Source organism: Stigmatopora argus, chromosome 10 (genome assembly GCF_051989625.1).
Source record: "Stigmatopora argus isolate UIUO_Sarg chromosome 10, RoL_Sarg_1.0, whole genome shotgun sequence".
NCBI lineage: Eukaryota > Metazoa > Chordata > Actinopteri > Syngnathiformes > Syngnathidae > Stigmatopora > Stigmatopora argus.
In genome coordinates this window covers 6038785-6064872 of record NC_135396.1, presented here as the reverse complement: position 1 = coordinate 6064872, position 26088 = coordinate 6038785, and the positions used below count along the sequence as shown (strand labels likewise).

Genomic DNA, 26088 nt, shown 5'->3' with positions numbered 1-26088 from the left:
GGCTTTGGTGCGAGGTCAGAGGTTGGCAGTGGGAGCTTGCAGATTCATTAGCTAATTAAAGTCCACCGTTTGAGTGCTAGTTTGGAAGTATTCATTACACCTTCTTCTATCTCTACTGAATTGGGAGCGCTGTAACGATCGAGGGTCAGAGCCTTGACCTCACCAAAGAGATACTCACTGGGTTTAAAGTCATTTAATTGTATGTCCTTGTAAAAGGAAAGTATAAGTAATTATGAATTTGATCTTTGCTAATTAGACTTTGGGGATTAAATTCATCTTGTGTTCGGTTAGGGGTTTGCTCTAGGATTTTGAGCAATTGCTCTCAGTAGAATGACAAACATAAAGGCTTTCCTCAGAGGAATGTTTTTTGTGTGTAAAATATACGAAATAGTGTCATTTAAAAGCATGAAGGTTTATAATTTGACCAACAACTAACTAAAGTTACATGTACTAATAATCCCTGAAAACAGGTACATGCATTTTGTGATATCTACAGTTGCAATTGGACAGGCATAACTTTTAAATAAATTCAAAGTGAATTTATGTCATCTTTATTTATGTATGTGTTTATTTGTGTGAATACAATCAGAGCAGACGTAGACTTCACAATTGAAGGTGTACTTCAATATAGACACTCATGCAGAACTGCAAGTGGAAGGTAGGTTCTATTTTTCATGATTTTCCAACTTTCACCTGAATAACTACAAGGTTCTGAGCTACAGTATGTATAATTCACATGCACATGAACTTTGCGGACGCAATTATGGCGCAAACAACTGTCAGTGGGTTCATGTCCTTCACGGATGTTTACCTAATAACATAATTACTGCACGTATGTGTTTTCACTCTTTGATGAGCTGTCATTAACTTGAAAGCTGTCAGCCCCCAGTTATTGTAGGCTAATTAGTGGAGGTAACATTATTTCTATTTGTTCTTATATATATATATATATATATATATATATATATATATATATATATATATATATATATATATAATTTTTATTTTATTTTTTTTAAAGCAGTGACATTTGTAAATGCCTGCTAAAAATGTCAATGGAGCATTAGTGGTGAATGAAAAACTGTAAGTCAGCAAAGGTGCCAGGCAATTCAGCGTACCAACGAGTTATTTTTGACATTTCAAAGTGAGACTTTCGTAATTTGCACTTTGACTGCATGTGAAATAATTGCACATCACTAGCTAATGCTGTCTGTCCTTATGTCTCGCGTCCATGTACTGTACGCTGCCAAGCACACCCATAATTCAGTTTGACGCAGCAAACGTTGGCTGCTGGTAAATTCCTGAGGTGACTTTTCAAAGATAACGAGCACGGTGCTTAACTGGCATCATGCCAATGGATGCAAAGTCAGCTTTAAGAGGGCTGTTTACAAACCTGTGAGCACCACATTCTTATCCTAACACATGCTTATCAAACAAGAATGCACAGTGTCATTCTGTGACAGGCTGTCACAGCAGTCATGTAGCTTGAATAGGGTTTGTTTGGTTTAAATTAGTCTGTGTCCTTGTGTTTTTTGTACTCCTTTTCCTTTTGTGTGGCATTTAAGGAGGAGGGAGTGGCATAGAGGGTAACTGTAAATAAATTGTCATTTTTGTCTCAAACAATTACTGTAACTTTCATTTTAGGCACTACTTATTTTCTCTCCATTTTAACCCTAAGGGTTTAATGACGAAGCAGGTTATTTATGGATTTGGGGCAAACAAGCCTCAAGCGTCTAAACATTTTTATTCACATTAGATGTTTCACTTTGCAGTTCACCTAGCATGTGTGTGCCATTATAACTTCATTTCCGGTGTGTATTTCCAAGAGATTAGATTCTCCAAATCGCATCACTATCTAGTGGTAGGATTACAAAAATTATTTTCAAGGGTAAATGAGTGTTATGATGAAAATGCTGACATTTTGTCAAGGGAAGACCCTTGGTGCCATTAGAGAAGAACCATTTAAGACTATCCATGGATGGTTGACATATTTATATTACGGATATCCAAATTTAGACACGACATGGTTTTCAAAATCTAGTCAATGTGGAGAATGCTCTAATATGTGATATTTAAATTTTGCATTATTCAAACTCAGATGCATTTGATCAGTCTCCTGGGAGATTATCAATTTATCTACACTGATAATGAATAAAATAGATTGCACTCTGATAAAATATAAAATATAAAAGTCACTGTGTTGCTTGGCAACAAGCAAGACTTAAAAAGAGAGATTGTGGCTAAAAATAAAAACGATCCTTAGGTACTTATTCAAGTTCTCATCAAACTGGAACAATCTCCCATTTGTTGTGTTTGTGCCAGCGTTGCAGCCTGCTCACATTGTACTATTCGTCTTCATTGTATAATGTGTAATATAGCAAGCTCTTCCTGCAGCGACACATGCACATGATTTCCTTCTTTCCTTTATTGTAAGTGTGATCAATAGCCCGCAGACTGTAGGAAACCTTCTGTATCCATCACTCCACTGCACCACAGGACCCTTGTGAAAGGATGGCGAAGAGTCCATCCACTATCTGTAACAAGCTCCCTTGGGTCTGTTGCTTTACTTGTGGAAATACTGCAATTAGGCTATCTCGCTGTAAAAAATACAGGGAGGGAGACTTCAACTGTGACAACAGCAAGATAGGCCTGAGTAAATATCAAATCCATATTAGATGGGATAATCCATAAGAAGTAGGAAGTAGACGTCAACATAGGTTAGGTTAAAGAAAACAATGTTGTTAACAACCCATCCAACTTTGAATTTATAAAAAATATGGTAATTTAATAAATCTTCAAAATGGAGAAAAAACAATACTATCCCATCATGTCTCAAATACTGTACTATTGCTCAAACCATGCCGAACTCAAATGCCAAAGGTACAATAATTACTATAGCAAGAGATAGATAAGATGTTTCCCATATCTATGGTATTTATTATCTACAAAGCCAGCGAGGCTTTTTGTGTATGTAAGGTGAAGAATCTCTCTCAAGCAGCCAGCCAGCAATGAGTATTGGATAGGAGGGCCAAAGGCAACCTATGGTTTGTGCAGCAGTTGCCTCCAGTAAATGCATACAGTTGGCTACAATTCAGTTAAATTTTTGCTGATTTTTGGCCGGATTGTAGTTTAATGCAAGCATTCATCGCCATCCAGCAATTAAGTGAGGACCTCTTGGCAGTGAGCATTATAACATAAATCCCCATATTACCTAAATCATGTTAACCAGAGAAAAGATGCATTTTGATGGCAGATATCGCAATTTTCTGTGTAAGAGCCCAATAAATCAGCATCCTGTAGTATGTCTGTAGTATCATTATGTCACTGACAAATGTGCATGAGAAGTTTCAGTCAGCCCTCTGGCCCTTTAACCTTTAAACGTGATGCCATGATCGCTGAATAGATGGACAAACATTTGGAAAGGTCACAAGCATTCGTCTATCACTAATCCATCAATCATGACAAACTTCTACTGCACACTGAGTTTTGCAGTTTGTAATGCAATGCTGATTAATCTGAAAGTGTGGCTAATTCTGCTAATTCTGTTTCATTTTAATATCTTATATTTATGTATTTTTTAATGTAACCTCATCACTAATACACTGTTTGATTCACCGAGTAATGGTGTGAAATTGAAATAACAATGCACTGGCACAGCAGGTTTGTGTTATTAATGAACAAAGAGCTTTTGCAAGAGCATAAGCAGAGGAAAATGAGAAATGTCTTTTACGTATTATAGACAGCATTTAAACTGCGTCAATGTCTGATTTTTCTTTTGCGCAGGCATAAGGAGAAAATATAATGAGTGCATCCCTTTTTTTGTTTAAGGTGCAATCTCATTAAATAATTCATTTTCTTCTACAAAAACCTTGGTCGGGGCATCTTTATCAGCCAGGCAGCGCAAGTTAGAAACACTGAAACAGAAGGGGGAAATGCACTTACTGTGAATAATAATGCCCAGCAGTGGGATGTTGAAAATTTTGATCTAGTATTCTTTATATGATATGCAGCCCTAGGTCAGGATATACAAATATGATCTTTTTCCAACGTACAATGCCTGCATTGCTCTCAATTTAAAAGATACGTGCTGGAAAGGTGATTTGAAAAGCCGTAATAAAAATAATAATAATAATAATAACAATAACAATAATAATAGTAATACTAACAATAATAATAATGATTATAATTTAAAAAACACACAATTCCGGCTTCATGTAAATGAGTTATAAAAATTACAGTAATAAATCATTCATTCATTATCATCATAACCTATCCAAGCTAACAGTAAGTGGGGTAAAACCTGACTTGTAAAAATGGCATCTGATTCTTGAGTAATAAATAATAGATATTATTAATGATAATAGATAACAATAATCCATGTGAATCATATTCTGTGTCGCAGCACTGTATTAGACAGATGATCAGTCCATGGTTTCAGCGCTTAATAAGTAAGCTGGCAGTAACTTTTATGTAGCCCCAGACAGGATAACCAGTATGGGCAATGATGGCAGTGTTTATCATGCATGATTTTGCATTGATGTCAAATGTAGTTACCTGGATTGGAACTAGCCTTGTCTTCTACCTATATCAGCTATGTGTTGAGGTTTCCTCAGTTTGCTCCTCCCTAAAGGTCTCTTAATCCATCCACCCATTACCCTTTTTTTGGCATAAACTGTAGTTACGTTATATTGCATTAGCATAAGGAAAGGGTTTCAGCATACACACCTGATCAAACTGAGAGGTATTCCATCCCATGACAGCTAGAAAAGATTTCTGTTTATAAATCTATGATTTGAAGCTGCTTTGCTGATTAGTGAGTGACTGCTAATTCAGCTTGCACCAGATGAAGGGGCAGGCGAGACAGCAGATTTGAAAGACTACATAATATATGGTATTTGCTATGGTATAAGAGACTGCCAATATAACCACGATGATCACAATGATTTGCTAACACCCACTTAAATGGAATTATTCCCAACAGGAGTATTCTACTCCAGATAACATAATACAATCCAGTCAAGTAGACCAAAATGACTTGATCCTCTACAGTATATTGCTAGGGTCAGGAACCTTTTTGAAAGAGAGAGAGAGCCATGAACAATACATAATTTTTAAATGTTATTCCTTGAGACCCATAATCAGAATTTAAAAGTGAAAATACATGAACGTGTTAATTTTTTTTAGACATTTTACCGCTTTTAAAGTACAAAAAGTCTCAGAATTATTTTGATTACTTTGTTACACTGTTGCAAATCAATGAGTATAAATGAGAGTAGAGGGGTTATGGTTTTTGCTTTAATTTCAGAGGTTTGACCAAGCAGAAGACTGCTCTCAACAAGCAGCATGCATACCTACAGTGAAACATTGTGGTGGCAGCTTCATGCATTAATGATTTGGCTTGTTTCAGATGGAGATGGAAGGAAAGAATGTAAGAAATGATTATTTATAAATAAACGTAACAAAAATGGAGCTAGCACAATGACCAAGCCATTTATGTCTCCCTAGAGAGGCTTCAAACAACATCTGGGGACTTTATAATATTGATCAGTTCCATCTAGATACTTTACAAAAACAATTCCTTAATAAATAAGTGTTTTTCTATTTTTAAAACATAGATTTTTACCTTAGTTTACCTAAATGTGCATTTTCTTGAAAAGTGCAAGATATCTGCCTTGCAATATACAGTTAGCCAATATATCCAATCCTGAAATGAAATCAGAGGTGCAGTATCAGAAAGAGGAAAGTGGGATTGATCTGACAGATCATTTTGACCCTGGCCACCTAATTCATCCACAGGGTGTCTGAATGAAAATGGAACCTTTATTTGAAGCTGCAAGACTGGCAAGAGTGTGAGCTATGGAAGCCAAAGAAGACAGTGAAACGCACACATTCTCATTTTTCACAAGAAAAAAAAAGTTCATTAAAGCATGTGACTCAGATGGAAACAGCGGAATCATTATGATATAATATGGGAAGAGTGACTGAATATTAGTTAACTTATTTGATTGAATGTTGATGAGAGTATGGGTTCCTCTGTTAGAAGGCAGTCTTATAAAGGTACACAAACATTTAAAATCAGATTTCTACCAGAATGCGAAAGCTAGTGTAGTAAATAAGGCAGAGCATGTAAAAGCAGTCAAACAATCTTTTTTCACCAAACATAAACATCGCCAGAAACAACACTGTGGAGAGGTCATTTGAGTATGTACTAGAACACGAGTTTTTGCAAGACACTTTTTGCACACCATTTACAGAATGATGTCGGTCTCCAGACTTTAATTTGGAGACAATAGTTGCCTGCCTTGTGTGTTGCTCTTGCTTTGCATAAAAACAGAGCCAGACATATGGTTGTGCTTGAATTTTGCCAGAAACATGACAAACATTCTGAATTAGCAAGAATATACCACTAAGCTTAGTAAAGAATGTTATTGTGTTACAAAAAGAACACCTTTTATATAAATGTAAGGTGACAAGCATTAGAGTGCACGCTCATTCTCACCACATGGTCAGAAATAAGATACTCACAGGTCTTCCCTGAGTTGTCTCTGCTTCACCCACAGACCCCAGCTCCTCCCCCCTGTCACATTCTTCCTTTTCCTCTTTCCCTTGGTTTGTCATCCAACTCTCGCCATTTGCCTGGCTCAAGCTCACCTTAATTGGTACCGCCTGAAGAGCAGAGGCGAGATCGGTGGAGGGGGCTCAAACGACGTGGAAGCCGCATCAGAGGTGACATCCGAAATCCCAGAACGAGTTTGGCGTGCTGGAGAAAGAAGAGATGTGGGTAATAATGGGCCTCCTCTTCCTGACACAATGAGGAGCATTGACGATGTGAATAAAGCCACTGGGTCATTCTCAGACGCTCGTAGTTGGAATTTATGTCAGGTGGGAAAATTAAGCTCTTCCTCTGAATATTTTACAAACAGGAAGTAGTCCATTGAAATGGTGCAAAAAATACAAAAACTAAATAAAGGACACATTATTCAAGTGGCCGACCTCTACCAAATAATGAAAGCTGCCATATACTGTAGTAATGTTTTTTTTAAATCCTATCCATCCAAATATAATTAAACATTATTATTGTACTTTTTTAAATAGTTTTTTTATTAATGTTATTATTTTGGTGAGTAGAGAGCTAATAGGAAATAACTATGCATACATATGGTCCTTACCATTACATTCAGTAATCTACATAAAATAAAAAAGGGACAAAACATCAAGACCCCAAATGATCACTTTAAAACAGTCTTTTCAGTCATAGTATTGATGGCCTGATTCGCTCATTAGATCATCCCATCTGAGAATTATGTAGTTCAGACTCAGACTGAAGAAGGGCCAAAGGGTGCTTCAAATCTCAAGTTGTGCTAGAACTCATTGAGGGTTACAATGGCCATAGATACGTGACCCTCAGCACTTTTCCAAAAAGTGTGTTTCGTGCCGACTGTTGCTATGGTTACAACACTGAATTGAAACTAACCTCTGATAGATAGTGTGATGGAACAAGTGCAAAGGCCATCACTTGTTTTCCACATAAACTGCTTTTAAATGAGGGTGGCTAGAAAAAGTCATGACTTTTTATGCAGGGCAGATGCATTCATATTTTATATATTTTTTTACAGCTATATATCTGCCAGAAGCACCTCATACACATCTCCCTTTCATATCACATTGAACAAAGATATATTTTGCAGGACACAAGTGTCATATTTTGTATTTTAACTATCAAGTTTAACACTATGGCATCCAGGCATGTGTGTGCAGTTTTGGGCCAAATTCAGAGGCTGCATGATGTTCTGCGGTCTTTTATATGTAGGATGACCGCATCGATGTGGGCACCTGATATTGACAGATATAGGACAAAGATGACTGGATCGTGAGAGACAAGAGAGAAAGGTGGAGGCAGGATGATGTATTCATTGATGGTGTGAAGGTGAAAATGTAGAAAATGGATCTGCACTTTTAGATGTTGGTACACTTCAATGCATCCATCATGTGGAAGAAATGAGAAAAAAAGCTTTTCAAGGTGTCTCTTGTTTATGAGGGGAGTGTATGAAGAGCCCTGAAGGCAGAACCCTTCTCTTAATGGACCAAAACGATATTCAGTGCATGCTCATGTGCCCGAGGAAAAAAACAAACACGGAAGGTAAACAGAAACCACTGTATCTTCATGAACTCCCACGGGACATAGTAATATTCGGGATACCTGCATAATATAAAAAAAGACTCCAAAATTACAGAAGTTTATGCAAACAAAAGTAAAGAGCAAATTGAATGGTGTATTGGTGATATTATTTATGTCCTTTAATGGTATCAAAGCATATACATTTAACATCACTTATGCCAATTTTGTCGACTTTGAATTTCTTTTGAAACATAATATTCCATCATTGGTCATTGGTGGTCCATTTTCTTAACAGACCCACTGGCTACTACTAATGTGGTCCTTGGGGGGGGCGATCTCTTGCCAACAGAATGCACAGTTGTCACTAATCTTTTGACAAGTTAGGCTAAGTATCATGGTGTGAAAATTTGAATATTATATGAAGTAACAACCATTACTTTGTCTACATTATTATTGGATTATATTATTATATTATTGTTCTTGGGATTTGGGGGAGAATTGTCATCTTGCCATGAGTAGCTCTGACTATGATTAATTTAGAATTGTCAGTGGGTAAGTAAATGCTTTATTCTTCTATAAGCGTTCATATTAATAATTTACAAACGGTTCTTAGTGAAGCATCTGTCTTGGAATAATTTAATAGATAAGCATGGTTTCCATATTCCCTCTCCCTCTCCAACACCCTTGCTCTCCATCCACTTAACGTCTCTAAAAGAGTGTCATATTGCTCTAACACCTTGGGATATAAAAGACCAGGCTACCGGCTATATGAAGGAGCATTGGTGGTAGACTTTATCGAAGAGAAAGGGATGAAGGCTGAGGCATGATCGATCCGTGGGATGGTAAAGGAGGGCAGCTTCTCTCTCCAAAGCTTTCCAATGGCTCAATGAAAGCAAAACACAGCGGGGAATGTTCTTCTGTGATTTTTTTTCTTGCCAAAAGATCAATTATCATGTTGTCATCTAACCCCGAGAATCGCAATTATCCATTTGGCTGATTGTCAACTTGATGGAAGCACGTTAAATATAGTATTACCCTTTCATTATTCTCAAATTAAACAATAAATGAAATGTCAGAGGGGTAATTATCACTAAGGTGATTTATAGGAAGCATTTCTCTGCAATAATCTTGCTGGTGTCCTTCCATAATTTTACAAAGTACACAATGTAACCGCATGTGTGTTTCATCAGAAAAAATAAATAGCATGAGACTGATTATAATTTGCATTTGCAGTCTGTGTTCATCACAGATTAGGTGTAAAAAAGTTTTCTTTGCATCATCATGTTTTTTTACATTTCTATTGCCATGGTGACGTGGAGGAGCTGCGCCTGGCGGTAGAATATCTTGGCTCACATTGAATCCTGAGCTGTTTTTATTTAGCCTGCCCTGTTGTCCTTTCTTTTGCTGAATGTAATGTATAATAGGGGACTAGATTGAAGGTAGCTATAACACCAATTACAGTAAAATGTGGTTAAACAAGGCACAAAAGATAATGATATACCTACATTGCTTGTGTGCCAATGCAAAGCGAAATACGTAACCGGTTTAACTATTTTAGAATTTAAAAAACCTCAAACCAATGCATTGTGCCATTACAAAAACCCAAAATCTTTTAATGAGACATTTGAGAACACAAATGCAAAGCATATTAATAAACTGGTTCAACTGGCTATTAATACTGACATTGTATTGAGCCTTGTGTCAGTGTTGCAGCCTTTGTGAGTGTTATAGGGAAGCTGAAATGTTTCATTGAGTTGCTGTGACTGCCAAATGTCACCATGTCCTACCCACTACCACTTCAGCTGCCAAGCCAAGGTCACACAGACCTCCCAAAGCATGACAGTACAGGGATCCTACTATACAACATGTCACCACACACAGACTATTTCAATTACCCAGTACAGCTTGTGAATGTTCTGTCTTTTTCATTCCAAATCGCAGCTTTCCCTTTTTACTACAATAATTAATCTTATAGCATTTTTTGAATCTAATCAAGTGTTTTTGTCACTGGAGTGGATCCCAGGTATATGCACAAAGCTTCTGAAATTAGATTTAAAAAATGTTTCCTTGTCTCCTAGATACTTAGTTTCACAGAAAAAACAAAATCAGTGAGCTATGAGTTCTTAGGTGAGTAACAAGAGATAGAGTCCTTACACATTACTGTAGTGAATTTATTTTCTTCCTTTTCCCCCATTTATTTCAATTTCACTTCCATCTACAAGGAACTAAGATAATAGTCTTGAATGGCAACCTTTTAGATACTATACCTCCCTCTGAAGCAGCATACCTATGACAGAGGACAGGGAAAGGTTGTGGCTTTATATGCAATCCCATACCAGTGACACGCACATACCACACAAACACATAATTCACCATTCCTGGACCACATGCATCTTGGTACAGAATATCTGCAGAGCTGCACAGGAATAATTCCGCAGTGCACACTTTGGTTGCAGGTTCATTAGTAGATGATAACTCGCACTTGTGTTTGGACCTCTGCAATCACTTTCTAACAAGAAGTCCTCATCAGAATTGATGTATTGTATTAATGTCATACCTATTGATTTTACCCACAGTGGCTATTACTTTTCCTCTCTAGCTGATGAAACAAACTGTGGAAGTAATTATGTTGAAAGGAAACTTCATCACAGGACTGTTAGTGCGCGCACAAAATACATTTACAGTTTTACCCCTGACCAATTAATATCATTTTGGACAGATATGTTCATGTCTCCACAGAAAGTGAACACAGCCATAAAGTAAAGAAAATATGCTATGGTCATATAAGATGTATCATGATGATAAAACATCAGTTGTCCACTATCGTATTCTTCCTTTATTATGATGATAATGACTAAATCCTTGGATGTTTTATCATCTTTTAATTTATTTTGTATGTTAGTGACGGTGGCCATTATAAATTGTATTTTTCTAAATATAATTATCCAGTGCAACATACGGTACACATCTACGCTGCTTGTAAGTTACGGACTATTAGTTCTCATAGTATTTTATTTATAGGTATATAATGTCTTCTTTGCATCTACACTCTGGCCCAACTTTAAAACTTATTAGCTATAATATTATGTACTGTATTTTATGTAGCCCACTGAACTGCATAAAGAAAGCTTGACTACTCACAAAACAAATTGTTGTTATTTTGACATTACATGAGGTTCTTGAGGTCTCCTCCTTGACACCCTGAAAAAACTGCATGCTTAAAAGCCCAATCATATAGACCGCACTCTGACACTATGCAATTACATAGGCTTGGGGGAATTGACGGGCTCTGCTGCCCATAAAACAGGCGGCTTAAGTAATCTTACAGAGTGAAGGGAGGCATTAAGAAGAACACGGATGTCCTTGTTGGAATGGTGTTACAGCATTTGAGATAAAGTCATCGTTAACTGTTCCCTCGCGGCGCTTGCGCCGCAGCTGTGCAACCACCGTGTTGGCGTCTATCTCTTTTAATTCGAGCCCCATGTTTGCTCAGCTATAATAACACACAGGTGCAAGAACGGGTAAATGTCTTTCGCACTTCAGTCAAGTCCGGACACCTGAAACGGCATGCTGGCAAATTTGTCCCCGGAAGGATATCAACTGACGGGGACAAATGACAAGAGGATGTGCCCTCAGAATGAGTGTCTTCATCCATCTTGTTCAGTGGCCGCTTTTAATAACAGAAATACCTGGTTGGCTACTTTATATGAAGACTGACACAAACTCTGGTATCCACTTAATGAAAAAAAACATCTTACAAAGTGGCAAGTGCAACCTTTAAATCCGAATCACTTCATTATGTTTGATTCACTCCTCTATTTAAGTGTCATAATATATTGTGTGCAATGTTTTGTTCTTTTGGCTCCATGGACACATGGGCCTACATGCACATTTTGGGAATAATTCATAACAAGCAATTTAATTTGACAGTTTGACACAGAGATCCTTTCAAAATATTCAATACATTTCTAAACAGACATCGTTGAAAGATGTGATATCATTAATTTAACCAGAATTACTGCCAAGAAATTACTTTAATAAGTGTTTAAATATACATTACATTGGCAAAAATATTAATTAAGAATCAAAATAATGAATTTCCTTCACCCATCAGAAAACTGTCAACTCTGTTTTGACTGCATTTTCACATTCTGAACTCTGATATACTGTACACATAAATAATTATACAAATATATATAAATATAAATTGATTATTAAGTATAACTACTCATTTTTTTCAAATGTTATTGGGCTGCTATGTTATTGTTTATTTTTTAGTCTAGTGTCAATATTTTGCACAAATGCACAATTTCTGCTCTGTCACAGAAATGTCAGGGTAGAATTTGGATGCTAGGCTGTATTCCAGTCAAATATTATATTTTAAAGAATTCTGAGCCAGAACCCAATTACATCAAACCAAACACTCATTATTCCATAGGAGGCTTCACTGCTTTGCGCACACAGCGCAATTAAAATATCTGCCTCAGTAAACAAAGCTAAAGTTACATCAAAGGCAGTAGATCCTCAGTGATTATTTATCACCCTCAGCAACAAGTAAAAATCCATAAGATCAGCAAACATCAAAACCAAACAAGATATGAGACATACCAGCGAGCTAGCAACTGGTAATATGAATTATCCTGGGAAGACTTTTATGGATTCTTTCCCATTTGGACCACGCTTGGTTTAAGCTGCAAATGAAAGTCACAGTCAAAGTCAGGTCATAATTAAGCACAAACTGTTATTGTGTGTGTGCCTGGGTCAGTGTCCTTGAGTGTATCTTTGCGTGTCCTGCCTGCTCAACGTGTTAATGGAGGCGGATCAGCTGGGCCTTTATGAGTCGAGATGCCTGTTTGACAGCACTGAAAAACCACCCTCATAGAAAGACACATTACTGGACTGCATGTAGTAAAATTAAGATCTTTAGACAATGACTGCTGATGTATTGCCTGTTGTGTTGCATGTTATGTCGTGACTGGTCAAATTATTATTTTTATTCTAAGCCTGCCAGGACTTGAAAATGCATGGGACTCAATTTAGTCATTAAACTCTGTTGGTTGCACTGTTATTACATTTAACCTTCATACTTCAGACTAACTGCTGGAAAATATAACAAATCCTCAGCATATAATAAATATGTCCATTTCAAAGCAGTCTAATGTAACAACAAATAATGGATAACAGAAAATACAGATCCAAATTTCTTTAGTTTAGTACTGGTTCTTTCTGAGTATTAGATGTAGTAGTTGAAAATTTATAGTCATTTTACGCAATCCAATTTACAATCAGTCATTTGTGACAAAATAAAATCACTAAAAAATCTCCAGAACTCTGTTTTTAGCATTTTTTAAAGTGCACAATTGATTAAGGTTCCAAGGATAGAAAAAGACAGTCAATTTGACTATACAACTTATAAATGGTTGATTTCATTTTAGTATTCGAGAAACCATTTTTGTTATCTCAAACCCGACACCCAACATAGATATAAAAACACAATACTTTCCCATTCATTCTAAAGCTATGCACATGGGATTGACAGGCAAATCATTTCCTATTTAAATTATTTCCTGTAATTATTTGGTGACCAGTCGTTCTCTAAAGTCAGTCGGGTAAATTATTTCTATGTAACACACATCGTGAACAAGTGAAGATATCGTGATCCCTGATGCTTCATTTGAATATGGATTTTGAATATACATGTTTTTGACATGTCAACTGTGATTGGATTCAAAGTATGACAGATGAGTTTCATCATGGTGGTTCTTAGCGTAATGGTGACAAATAAACACACCGGTCTCCTCATCAATCACAGACAAGGTGCCCTTAAATAAAATATGGAATATAAAGTAGAAAATGATAGTGTTTTCCTCACATTATTGTGAAGTAGATATCTTATAAAATGTTTCTAAGTGATTCATCTGATCTAGTGACTTCAAGTCATTCATAAGCTTTAATGGATCTTTGTGTATAGATAAGAGGTTAATTTGAGCCTCAAATAACTTTTCAAGGCATGACTATTACTGCTTGGCAATAAAATAAGGAATTATGTTTAGTCTGAGCTAAAAGAGACTCGATTGGAGTAGTTTTAAGGTTAATGTATTCGAGACTACTTCAATATGGACTATATAAAGAGAAGAATTTGGAGCAAGGCTTTAAAATAAGCTCTCCAGTATTGCTCCCACACGGTTAGCACATTTGGAAAGGTAATCATCATTCACGACGCTAGTGCAGGGTTTTGTAAGGCATCTGTATTATTTCTTTGCTTTATCGTTCTATTCCATTTAGCGTGTCAGTTCTCTCCTCCTCCTTCTGTTCCTCCCCTTTCATATCACTTCTAACAAAGCCTTCTCTTTACAGTCAGCTGCCTCCTCTTCTCACTGCTCCAAATCCAAATGCAAAAAAAAAGGTGATTTACGTGGCCGCAGGCTCCCTGTGCCGCATGCCTCCAAGTTTCAGCTCACACCTTTAAGTGCCAATTTCTGGTCGTTATTGAACCTGCTTGGAAGCAGAAAGAGCCATTTGTCATGCAATCCATTGCTGGAGACAAAAAGTTCAGATATGTTTTATGGACTTTGGGTGTATTATGTGCCCATTTGGGCTCCTATGGTCACGTTCAAGAGGCCTCTATCCTTTTATGGGCAAATTGGAACTTCTTGCGGACATTCTTCAGCCCTCAGTGTGGTGCTTTGGGGGCTCATTTGTCAGTGGGGCCACCAGGCCTGAAGAGCTTGTCTGGTCCTGATGAATGGAGCGTGGAGCCTTGCTTCTTACTCGGCCATCCATCACCTTCTGTACACGTATGCCACTAAAATCCCACAGCTGTTCTCAGATGGACTTTAGATGTGAGTACAGTGCCCTGTTCATTCCTTTTCAAAATTGTCAATTAAAAGAAATATATTCCTTCTATCAGTTAAACAATACTATCACAGTTTCAAATGTATTTTATGTCAACTTGTCTGTGGTGCCACCCTTGTTTCCATATCAACTTGGACCACTTTATTTGAAGTGGTATCGATGGATCATCCTCGAGTAATTAATAGATCATTATTGCAGCTAAAGTTATTGTATGTTTAAATGTTGGTACCAGCAACAGCATGGGCATTTTAACTGACTTAAATACTAAACTTTAAGTTTTTTTTGCCATAGAATAGTCCTTTTAGTTAATCTTCATTTACTCTAGCTATCTGATTGGGCTTTTTAATTTGATGCACTCCAAAATTCATTTGGATCATTGTGGCAATCCTTTTTTATAAGCTCATTGTTTACAAACTTTTTATGTAAATAATTAATAAGAGTGCTACTATTTGTATTCAAATTTCACATGCATTATTTGGGATCCCATGCACTTTATCGGTTGTGTAGTTTACCTCAAATTGGATTAGATGGGATCTTGTTCTTGATCTCTCCAATGACATAGAGGAATCAACCCTGGCCATCTAAGTTCTGTGACATTGAATTCACCTCTCAAATGCAGGCATAAGTTCATCTTCAAATAAGCTTTGCTATCACAGGAGATTTTGGATCCTATCTCTTTTTTCCTCTACATGCTCTACCCTTCGTTTTTTTTCCTTTTTAATTAACAGCAATAGTTTGACGCCTTTGGCTTTTTCTCTATCAGGTTTGCTTCTGACAAGGTGAGAAACCACCTGCATGTTAACAAATGTTTTCCAACTGGTGTTATAGTGGGTTGGGGGGTGCACTGAGACATCTGTGTCCTGAATTTAATGTCTTCAATGAAGGTACAAAGTTTGATCATGAATCCAATACTAGAGGGTACTTATGTATAATTAGGAGATTAAAGGGGAGCATAATTTAAATCGATGCAGACGCTATGTGACAGTCACAAAAATGGCCCTGGTAAACAAATATGATGCAATGATATGATCATGTGAATGCAGTATTTTTTACAAAATGTATCAGTCAATGTGCAGGGTGTACACAAAAGAAATGCATAACAGCTGTTAAAAAAAATACTGTGAGACCTGTCAATACTGCATCGCGATTGTCTCAGTTGTCATTATGTTTCTCTTCTACACTATTTTCTCACTGCTTTTTTAAGTTGAAAGGCAATAGGGACTCCATGATGGCAAGAGCATTACATTGACATTTTTGATGAAGACGCAAAGTCGCTCTTCAGATAGATTTTGTAGCAAGAGACATAAAAATTGAAGTGCTACATGGCGATTCATCATGAAGGACACAATCTATAACCATTATCATGGCATGCATGCTTTTCATTTGTGCTGCACCACGGTTAGACCTGTATTGATTTTTTTTATGCCATTACAATTCCCCTACCCTCACTTTTGACATGCTGTAGTAAACCTTCTTTTCACCTCTTTTCTTTAGACCTATTCATGTTTGTAAAGGCCATTATCCATCACTGCGGGCCATTCCATCATATTAAAATGACAAAAGCTGTCAATATCTGTCTTGTTATGATTGATTTGGTAACCTAACCCCAATAAAATCAAAACCACAAACTTGAACACAATCCCCCACCTCTTTCATATATTGTATTTCCTAGTGAGATTGGTCTCTAGCAATAAACCTCACATATTCTGTCACCAAAATACCTAATAAAGCCTCTCAAAAGTATTTGACACAAAACAAGTGCATGGCTATTATTAGGTCAATAATTTAGTAAAATTTCTAACGGTCAGGTACTTTCTTCAAGATTTACATCATTGTAGGAGGACACATTCAGTAAAGATGCACTGGTGGAATTTGTTTTTAAACTAAGTATATACGTATCCAGTTCAATTCAATAACAATCATTAGTGTGGGTGCAGGTGATGCTGCATTTGTTCTGAGTATGATGAGCCCATGCAGACACATTTACAGTACATGTGGCACTCTGGCATGATTTTTCTCCTACTGAATCAATTCACCCTCTGTTTATCTCATTAGCTTGTAGTGTGTAATCAATGCGACAAGGGCATTTGTTTCGTGCCTGCAAACACAGCACAAATTAGCGTGCAACTCGCCTTTAGAAGATCTCGCAGTCTACAGTTATCTTCAGCGATGAGGGTGCATGCTAGGATGAATGTCAATGAACATAGCCTCTTGGCATGCGTTCTAATAACATCTTCTATGAGACGTTTGGCTTGCAAAGAACAAAACTTCTGTGCACACAATGCTGCCTGGCAGCCTTCTGTGGAGAAAATAACTTCCAAATTGAAGAACTACAGCTTGATCAGGAGTAAATAATGAGATTTTGAATGTTTTGTCCAACTGTCTTCCCAAAGTAATATCCATTCTCCAAGTCTATATGATGGAGTAAATGATATTTTTGATCATGGACAGAGCTGATGCTACTCGACAGGTGCTCCAATGAGTCACAGAAGGAATCAAGATCACAAATGTTAAACACACACAAACAGACACACACATGTATGCCTCAGGCCAAGCAGCAACTATTGTATTTGCCAAATTCGCAGAGCCACTTTGATCCATGCGCAGCACTTCACACGCACCACCAAATTACACAGATGCGTCACCATACAGCGCAAATGATGGTCACAGATGCTAAAAATACCCAGAGTACATTGCATGGATTGGAACTCAACCCTCTGTCATCGTCTACTACCAAGATTTACATTCAGTATTTTTTAACGAGGACCTCTTGCAACTATATGTTCTAAATCTGTCACGACTTGGGTAAAAACATGTATTGTATGCATACCTGACAAGAGCACTACCCTAACCCTAACCCATGTGATCCAATACAAGAACTGCACTGTGGAAAGATATTGAAAAATATTTGTCAAATTTGTTCTGTTTTGATTGGTTTGTGATAGAACGTCTATTAATGCTGTAGAAAGTGCATGCGTGGTTCTAATTTACTTAAATAAAGGGGACAAATAGGACAACAAGCTCTGATGATGTGGCGATGATAAAGCAGGTATTGCATGAGAGGAGTGGCTGTGCCATCAATTTAATAGATTTTCTATTATTATGGTCAATTTGTGGTCGCTGCCAATTAAAGTAACGTCATTACATTCATTTAAACCAGTTGTTATTATAGGTTGAATCATGGCATAGTGTTACCTAATGGTAGGGCATCAATAAAAATTGGCCACAATCAAACACCATCACAAGCATAATACTTCTTCATATAAAAGGACTCAGAAAATGTACCAGCTATTTTCAATTCATGTTTCCAATTTCATAGCGCAGCAAATGGACACAGATGGGTCAATGCTTTGCATTGTTGCTTTATAGCTATCTAGTGATGCCTGAAACTGATTGAGATAAATAAGTTGTGGATCCTACGTCAAGCCTGTCCGTTTTGGATTTTGAAAGAAAGTGAGAAACACACACAGATGACCTGTTCAACAAGAAATAGCATCTCCTTCTCGGATAGCAGTTCTGAGAATGACATTTTTGACACAAACCAAAAAGATGGGGAAGAAAATACGCTCGGGGCAGGTTCCTTTTCACATTATAATGATGGATTCACCAAAATTTCTGGCATTTGTGCTGGGAACTAGTGACACGTATGTTTTTGTGTGACACATAGAATTGATACTTGAACGTGTGAGGTAATTGGCACATACTGCACACGAAATGCCATGCAAGTTTTATCAAAAACAATCATGCTGACACTGAGATTGAATGGCAGCTCACTGATGCAGAAATCCTGTAATTTTTTTAAACATTGAATTGCCATAGCAAGCTACTGAATAAGTTCCCTAATTAATAATGCAAATATAATGAGATTATTTTCAAATTTGTGGAAATAGTTTTGTGAAAATATAATGGGTGTGTTGCAGTGTATATCAGTGTTTGGTTCTTGTTGTCATCAGGATGAAAAGTATCAGAAGATACTATGAGTTTCAAAGTTTATGTAGAAGCTCAATGCATAATTACATGCATGCAGCACAGCATCTTAACCACATTAATTATTTATCATTCTTAATAATCCCAGCAGGCGAGAGGAAGTGTCAGGCTCACAAGGTTGATTTAGAATACGCTTCCAGAGACGTGTGTCAAAGTAATAGCAGATTCTACAACATTATGCACAATGATTTAAGGTTTAAAATTTTGGAGCTTTTTAGTTTGTTGTTGCTAAACTGGGAATTTGCAAGAAAAAGTAAATAAATAAGCTTCTTGTAAAATAAAAAAATTAATTAAAAAAATAAACGCCTTTTGACAACTGTGAAACTAGCAAATGTCATCCATGCCACAGGATGCTTATTAGATGATTGGTTTGGATTAGCAGAGCATTGATTGACACCAGTAGCTCTATTTTTGTGGGCGGTGCAGCTGGGCATCATAATTTTTATGTTGACATTCCGAAGTAATTGTCAAAGGATGGCAATACAGACCTTGCAAACAATATTTAATGGAAATGTGAAAGTGTCAGATGATTAGTTGTGAAGGAATCCTTAAATAATGACCATAAACCACCACCTTTTCAAGCTGAACAGATTCCTTCAAATTACCAACACATTATTCACCATAAGAATCAAAATAGCCTCTTCATGACACAACCTTAATTATTTTTAGTATATTTCAATTCATAGCTTATTATGTTAAATGAGTGTATTGTGTTCCGAAAAAACTTGAGAAATTGGCCTTGGTGTTTTTTTTTCAGACATAGTGTAGGATCAGAAACTAATAATATGGAATAAAGAACAGTGTGATGAAACCCTCTCCTATTGGTTTCATTTTTTTATTTTTTTACTGGTGACCTCGGCTGCCCACTCGTACAGTGGCTATATGGCATGCACTATAGCTACTGCATGTGACCCCTCCCTCAGACCACACTGGCTGAAAGCTAAGCTTCTTTGCCTTTTTATTTGATGTAATTGAATCAATCCCGAGAGAGGTGAGGGTTGGAGCACGAGGGAATCGTCTCTGCTGTTTTTGCAGTGTGTGCATGTCGATGAGAAAATAAGGCGCTTGAGGTGCTTTGCGCTAATTGTCTTTTTTTTGTTTTTTAATTTATTTTTCCCTCAAGACATAATATGTGTCTTTGTTGTTTTTTGTGTGTGGGTGAGGGTCTTTAAATTAATACATCATGTGATTTTGCCTCCAGTAGCATCCAACCACTGTCTCCTAATCTCTAGCAGGCCTGATGAATGTGAACACAAGTGACACTGCACTGCCAGCTGTCCCTAATACCTCCCATTTCCCAGACAGCAGCACTTGCCTGAGGCTGCTTGGCCAAGTACAAATACACATAATAAGATTATGCAAAAAAAAAAAAAAAAAAGACAACTATTAAGAATACAAGGGGGCGGAGATATATGAATTGATGAACAAAGTGACTGAATTTGTAGAGAGCTGTAAATGTTCAGTGGACTGGCTGGCGACCAGTCTAGGGTGTAGTCTGCCTTTTGCCCGAAGACGGCTGGGTTAGACTCTAGCAACCCCCGCGAACCTTCCGAGGATGGGCAGTATGGAAGATGAATGAATGAATAAATAACCTTTGTAGGTATCGAGTGTCTTGTTTTTATTATCTTTGTCACCTTCTTTTGCACCACAAAGCTCGTCCTCTCCGTTACTCTCAGGTTTTTGTTAGATCCCCATTGACCTTATTTTACTGGAACATTTTTGTTACTTCCTTTTCGTGTTCTCTTTTCACAGATGGTTTATGTTCAATAAATATTGCAACACACCTCTCCTGCGTCTGAGTCGTCTGCCTTGGGGTCCTTACATACTTTCATAACAATTGATCAGCTTGCTAGAAACTGTAGATCTAGAAAGCCTATCTAACTTCCACCTAACTCGTATCACCTTACAGTTATGATTGCAAAGGCGCAGATTGCAACCCCTCTGTCTCGTCTCAATTTCTCAATGCTTCCCGTCATGTCCTCTACTCTTGAGGACAGTCTAAGCTTGATGAAAAAATTGCTGATTAATTCATTTGCTGTAGCATTTTGGGAAGTTCCTGCTTCTCATTATTGAATGTTGGTGGTCAAGCGGCTGTGATGTACCTCAGGCAAACAACCATATTCCGCAGAGGAGAGTGGGGGGCTGCCGGAGGCCCATGTATTTGCACAACATCTTATTGTAGCACTGGAAGAGTGGTTGAATACAGGATACGAATACAGATATCGAGATACCATCTCCCTGGATTTTTTATCGTGCATTTAATGGCTGACTAGAGTTCTGCATATTATGGTTATCATTGTCTTTGTTCCTCATCATTGGTCTGCATGTTGATATTTGCACCATTCTCATTTTAAATGAAAGCTATGTTGTCATAATAATATATTTTTCTTCACTCATATTGACATGAATTATATGATTACAACTTGTGTAAAAGATTGTACTGCTGTGTTTCTAGCCTTTATTAATAGAAGCCACGTAAAGTGTTGCAAGACAAAGTGTGCTACAAAATTACAGAAAAGTTTTTATTAATGCATGACTTAATTTAAAAGCCTTCTTTCAGTCAAACAATCCACACTCTGTAGATGATGCTAATGTGGGCGATTTAAAAACCACGAAACAATGAGTTTATTGTTAGAGGCCATTGTTTTTCTCACCAGTAAAACAAAAGCAACCAACACTTCTTTTGCAGAGGAGGCCCTTTTTTATATTTAGAGATTTTGAACCTCCGCCTCTTGCATTTTAGCTTCTGCAACTTACAAGTGATGCTATTTGCAACTGTGCTGGTGAGCTTAGTTTACAGGCAACTGCATTCAGCCCCCGATTTAAAAGGTCCACAGTCTTGTCATTAACTTCCTGAATATGTATTTGCACAGAAATAATCCCATCTACTTGTCAAGCTTCATACATGTTATGACGCTGTGCAATGATCTGTGAAATGCTACTGAGCTATCAGTGATGAGGAGTGTGTGTACATGGGTGTGTATGATTGTAAGCGGACGAACACACACATAACAAAACATACTGTGCTACACTTACACAGCTCTATGTGCTGCAGTTTCATTGTTGTTCTGTTGTACAAATAGTATGGCACAAAAGATAATCATGTTTTTTCTTAGATAAAAGCTTGTTTTAGTGTGGAGAATTGCAGTCTTTTTGTGGCATGTAGCAGTTATTGTATTCAATCTTTTTAACCCTATTTAGCCCCTATTGACTTTTTTTGGCCTATAGAAAATGGTCAATGCAAGGAAGATTAAAAGTTAAACCCTCTCACCTTGTTTAACAGCCATACTATTGTTATTATTATACTTGGAATATTATTATTATTATTATTAATACTAATAATATTATATATTCAAGGATATGAATATATATAAAATATTTTCTTTTTGATTCAACGATCATCGTTAGTTTATATCAATATGTATGCTTAATATATTTTGTATATATTTTGCAGTGTCATTTTTGCTCCCAGTTAAAGCTAGTAACTTTTGGAATTCAAACAGGGTGAATCATTTTACACATGTTATTTACCTACATATTTTTTCAATTTTACCCAAAAAATCCTTTGATTTTGCCTACTACTAGTCAAAAAGCAAAACTGTAGGCTGCAAGCTTAACGGGCTTTTCACAACAAAAAATGTTGAATTTTACTTTCAAATACAGCCATCCACCACATATTGAATTGCAACGCAGCTCAGTTCAATAGCTACAGATTCATATTCTGTATTTGTGGGCCCGTCAGCAAAGAGCACAGATGCCCTGACAAGGTGTCCACTTCCATATGCAAGATGTGCATGCTATTTGCTGACAGAGCTACAGTGAGTCAAAACTAAATATATGCACGGTCAAAGAGTGCGGTGCCATCGGAGCATGCTGACACCAGTGTTGCAAACAGCTGGGGGCAACACATGCATACATACAGTATACAGTATGAACCACAGTTATACTAATATTACTGCATGGAAGCATAAGAGTAGGGGAACAGAAATTTATGCATTTAATGTATCAGGCAAATGAAAATATTAAAACAGCAGCAGTTTGATTGGTTGAGTATGCAAATGTAGTTATTCAGGCAAGAAAATACATATAGATCGGTATTTCATAGTATGATTGAATGAGGAGACAGCACTGTAGGGTTCATTTCACCACACAGTGTGAAAGTGACAGCTAATGGATTGAAATAGCTCCCGCATCGCACACGGACAGATATAATTATTTGAAATGAGATTAACTCAACATTATTAAATTGAGTAAAGGAATTGAATTTGAATTGAAATAAAGGCAGTGAATTTTAATTGTTTTGGCAAATATAGCGAGCGGGGGAAAATGCTAACAATTTTAGCCAGTTGCCTGATATCACGCTGGGTGTCAGCTGCTTATGACTGGACCAGTTAGAACTTCCATGCGGTTTGACTGATGCATACTGACGCATGACTAAGGATTTAAAACTGGAGTTCAGACCTTTGGCACAGTATTCATTCCATGCAAGCTTTGCCTCTGACATTAAATGCCTTAGTTGAAGGCAAAAATACATTTAATGACACAGATAAATTAACCTTCAATAATAAAGGTGCTATGTAGTCAGGAATGCATTTCATCATTCTGAAAGATATATCACATCACCCCAAAAAACTCGAAAAGCTACCTTAATAAACAAAATAAGATTTTTTTGGACTCCTTTTTATATATTTTCCAGAAGCAAAAAGGAACAGTCACTGATTTTTTAAATGTCATAGAAGTGCATCCAGTCCATCCATCGATTTAGTTAAGGTCCTCCATAAGCAAAGCATGCATGCACAATTAAAATGTATGCAAAGGGGAAACATAAAATCCATAAAAGTCAAAGATGCAAAAGTTAGAATGTTCATGAAGGCAGTTTTTTTATACTGTCCATTTGAGAATGTACTAAGCCTATCATGCCGTCAGCTGTCTTAAGCACGAGCACATCTGTTACTCTAAACAAATGAATGTTGGATGTTTATTTGTTTTGAATGACAATATTTTGTCAGTTTATGGCTAATTTCCTCTTGCAAAGTTGTTTCAAAAAACAAGAATAACAATAAAGTGGCAGACCAATGATAGACCATTTGAGGATTCTACCATACCACTGACACTTTGAGTATACCTTTATGAAGTAAGATGACAAAATGATGTTGAAGACTGTGCACTTTAAAAGTGCATCTTATCGCAAAGAGTTTAGGTTCTTCCTTTGGCAGGTGTCAGAAAAGCATTTGTACAGCCCACTCAAGCTTTCCTTTTCCCCTGTCTCTTTTTATTTGCCTGTACAGGCAAGTTGTTAAGCGGTTGGAAAAGGTAGCCTTCTGTTCCCATGGGTCACAGGTGAAAGTGGGTCTGTCAGGCTTTGAGCTTGAGAAAACTCCCAGCAATGTGTGTAGCCTTCTCACCAGATTTAACTTCTATGTTATGATATTGGACTGTCAATTCATCCGCTTAGCTCAAACCATCCAAAATAAGTAGAAGGCTCTCCTCAGCTGCCGCGATAAGAGCAAATCGCCACAATTGCTATCTCAGCATGCTCATCCCGAGGATTATCGCCCCGTCCTTTTCATCAAGACTCTTTTTCTTCTCCGTAGCACTTCCCGAAGCTCTCCCTGCAGCAGGCATGCATGCAACACAACCTCCCTCTACATCTCCCCATCGCTCTGGCTTGTGCTCTTCCCAGTGTCATGCACAAACGAAACCTAGGGACAAAGATGGCAATCGCCTCTTGATCGCCTGATCAGCATGGAAATTGCCCCAAGTCTGACAAGGCTCCCTTGCATCCTTTTGTGTGGGACCGGAAACGGAGATACATTGAGCTTTTTCTTTACCTTTTCAGCGACTTCTGCGTACGACTGCTCTTCCCCGTCCGTGCGTGCGGCAGGCAAGCAGGACTCCCATTCATTCTAGAATTCCTTGTTTTTGTCCCTGCTTGCCCCTCTCCTTCTTGTTCTTCTGGCATTCAAAGCATCCCTTTCTTTCCTCCTCTCATGCTCATGATGGAGCTGTTTTTTCCCATTTAGAACTCCCAGGATGTGTTTTCTCCCTTTTCCCTTTTTCTCTTCTGTGGTGTTTTATTCAACGGCTTCGCGCCCCCCTTTTTCGTATTCCTCCCTCCCTTCTGCTTTTGTCCCCCCCTCTCTCTGCTGCCGGCTGACTGACTGGTCCACTCTGAAGCCGACCACTGTGTCGCGACGGATGAGGCGGCTCTACGTGTGCGAAGGCATATGTGACTGTGTTTATGCTAAAGAGGAATGGGGGGCGTTGTAAAGTAGCATCTTAAATGAGACTGAGGCCACCCCTCTTTCTCCTCCTCCCTTTCTAGAGATGGTCTTTTTAATGGCATGTACCATTAAAATCACAGAATAGGGTAGGGCTACCACTCTGAGTGGGGGAAGAGGAAAACGGGGCAGAGATAAGCCTGGTTAAAATGAGTTGAAATTTAAATAGTTCCTGCTCCTTCTGAGTTAATAGGTCTGTTGCTAATGCAGGGAGACATGCGGCATTGTAGTACAACTAACGATGCTGAAAGACCAGGCAACTGTGACACAATAATAGTAAAATAACACAGAAAATTTGGACAATGGGGTGTGTTATTTCTGAAAGGGGGGACAGCTGTGTCATATATGCTGTAAAGCATTCCCTCATGCTTGGAAGGCTGCACAATTGCACATATGTCTTCATAAGGGTTTGGGTGGGAGGAGAGACATTTTGCATTTGGTGCCAAAAGATTTGGTTCACCTGCACAGATTTATTTGTCACATTGAAAGAAAAATCTAGGTAATAACAGTTTAAAAAAGGAAATACTGATACAAAAAATAATAATAGCTTGTTTTATTTTATTTTTTATTGATAATCACACAGATTTATTGGTATGGAAAATGTCATAATTAGGGTGCCCAAACATTTGTACATCCTTCTGTCCTTGAATGTAACATTAAATAAAACATGCACTGTAACTTTCACGGTCCACCAATTGGAACATACATTGCTCTCCAATTCAAGTATACAATGGTTAAGTACACTGGCTTGCAAAAATATGAACACCGTGGCTATGCTCAGACATTTCTATGCCAGTACACTAGAAAAAGGTTCTGAAGACTCTGCACATATATTTGAACAATGTA

General features: G+C 37.5%; 1 protein-coding gene across 5 annotated transcripts in view; it reads right to left on the bottom strand.

Moving 5' to 3' along the window:
* The window catches only part of b3gat1a (beta-1,3-glucuronyltransferase 1 (glucuronosyltransferase P) a), a 40580-nt gene extending 15487 nt beyond the window's left edge, over positions 1–25093 (bottom strand). Inside the window, exons 1-2 of one of the 5 annotated variants that reach the window (XM_077611735.1) lie at positions 24793–25093; positions 6652–6760 (exon numbers count right to left, since the gene is read on the bottom strand). The gene's annotated coding sequence lies outside the window, so the exon portion shown is untranslated. The remainder of the gene's footprint in view (positions 1–6651; positions 6761–24792) is intronic. The other 4 variants (XM_077611733.1, XM_077611737.1, XM_077611736.1 and 1 more) reach the window with 4 other exon arrangements.
* Between the last annotated feature and the right edge of the window lie 995 nt (positions 25094–26088).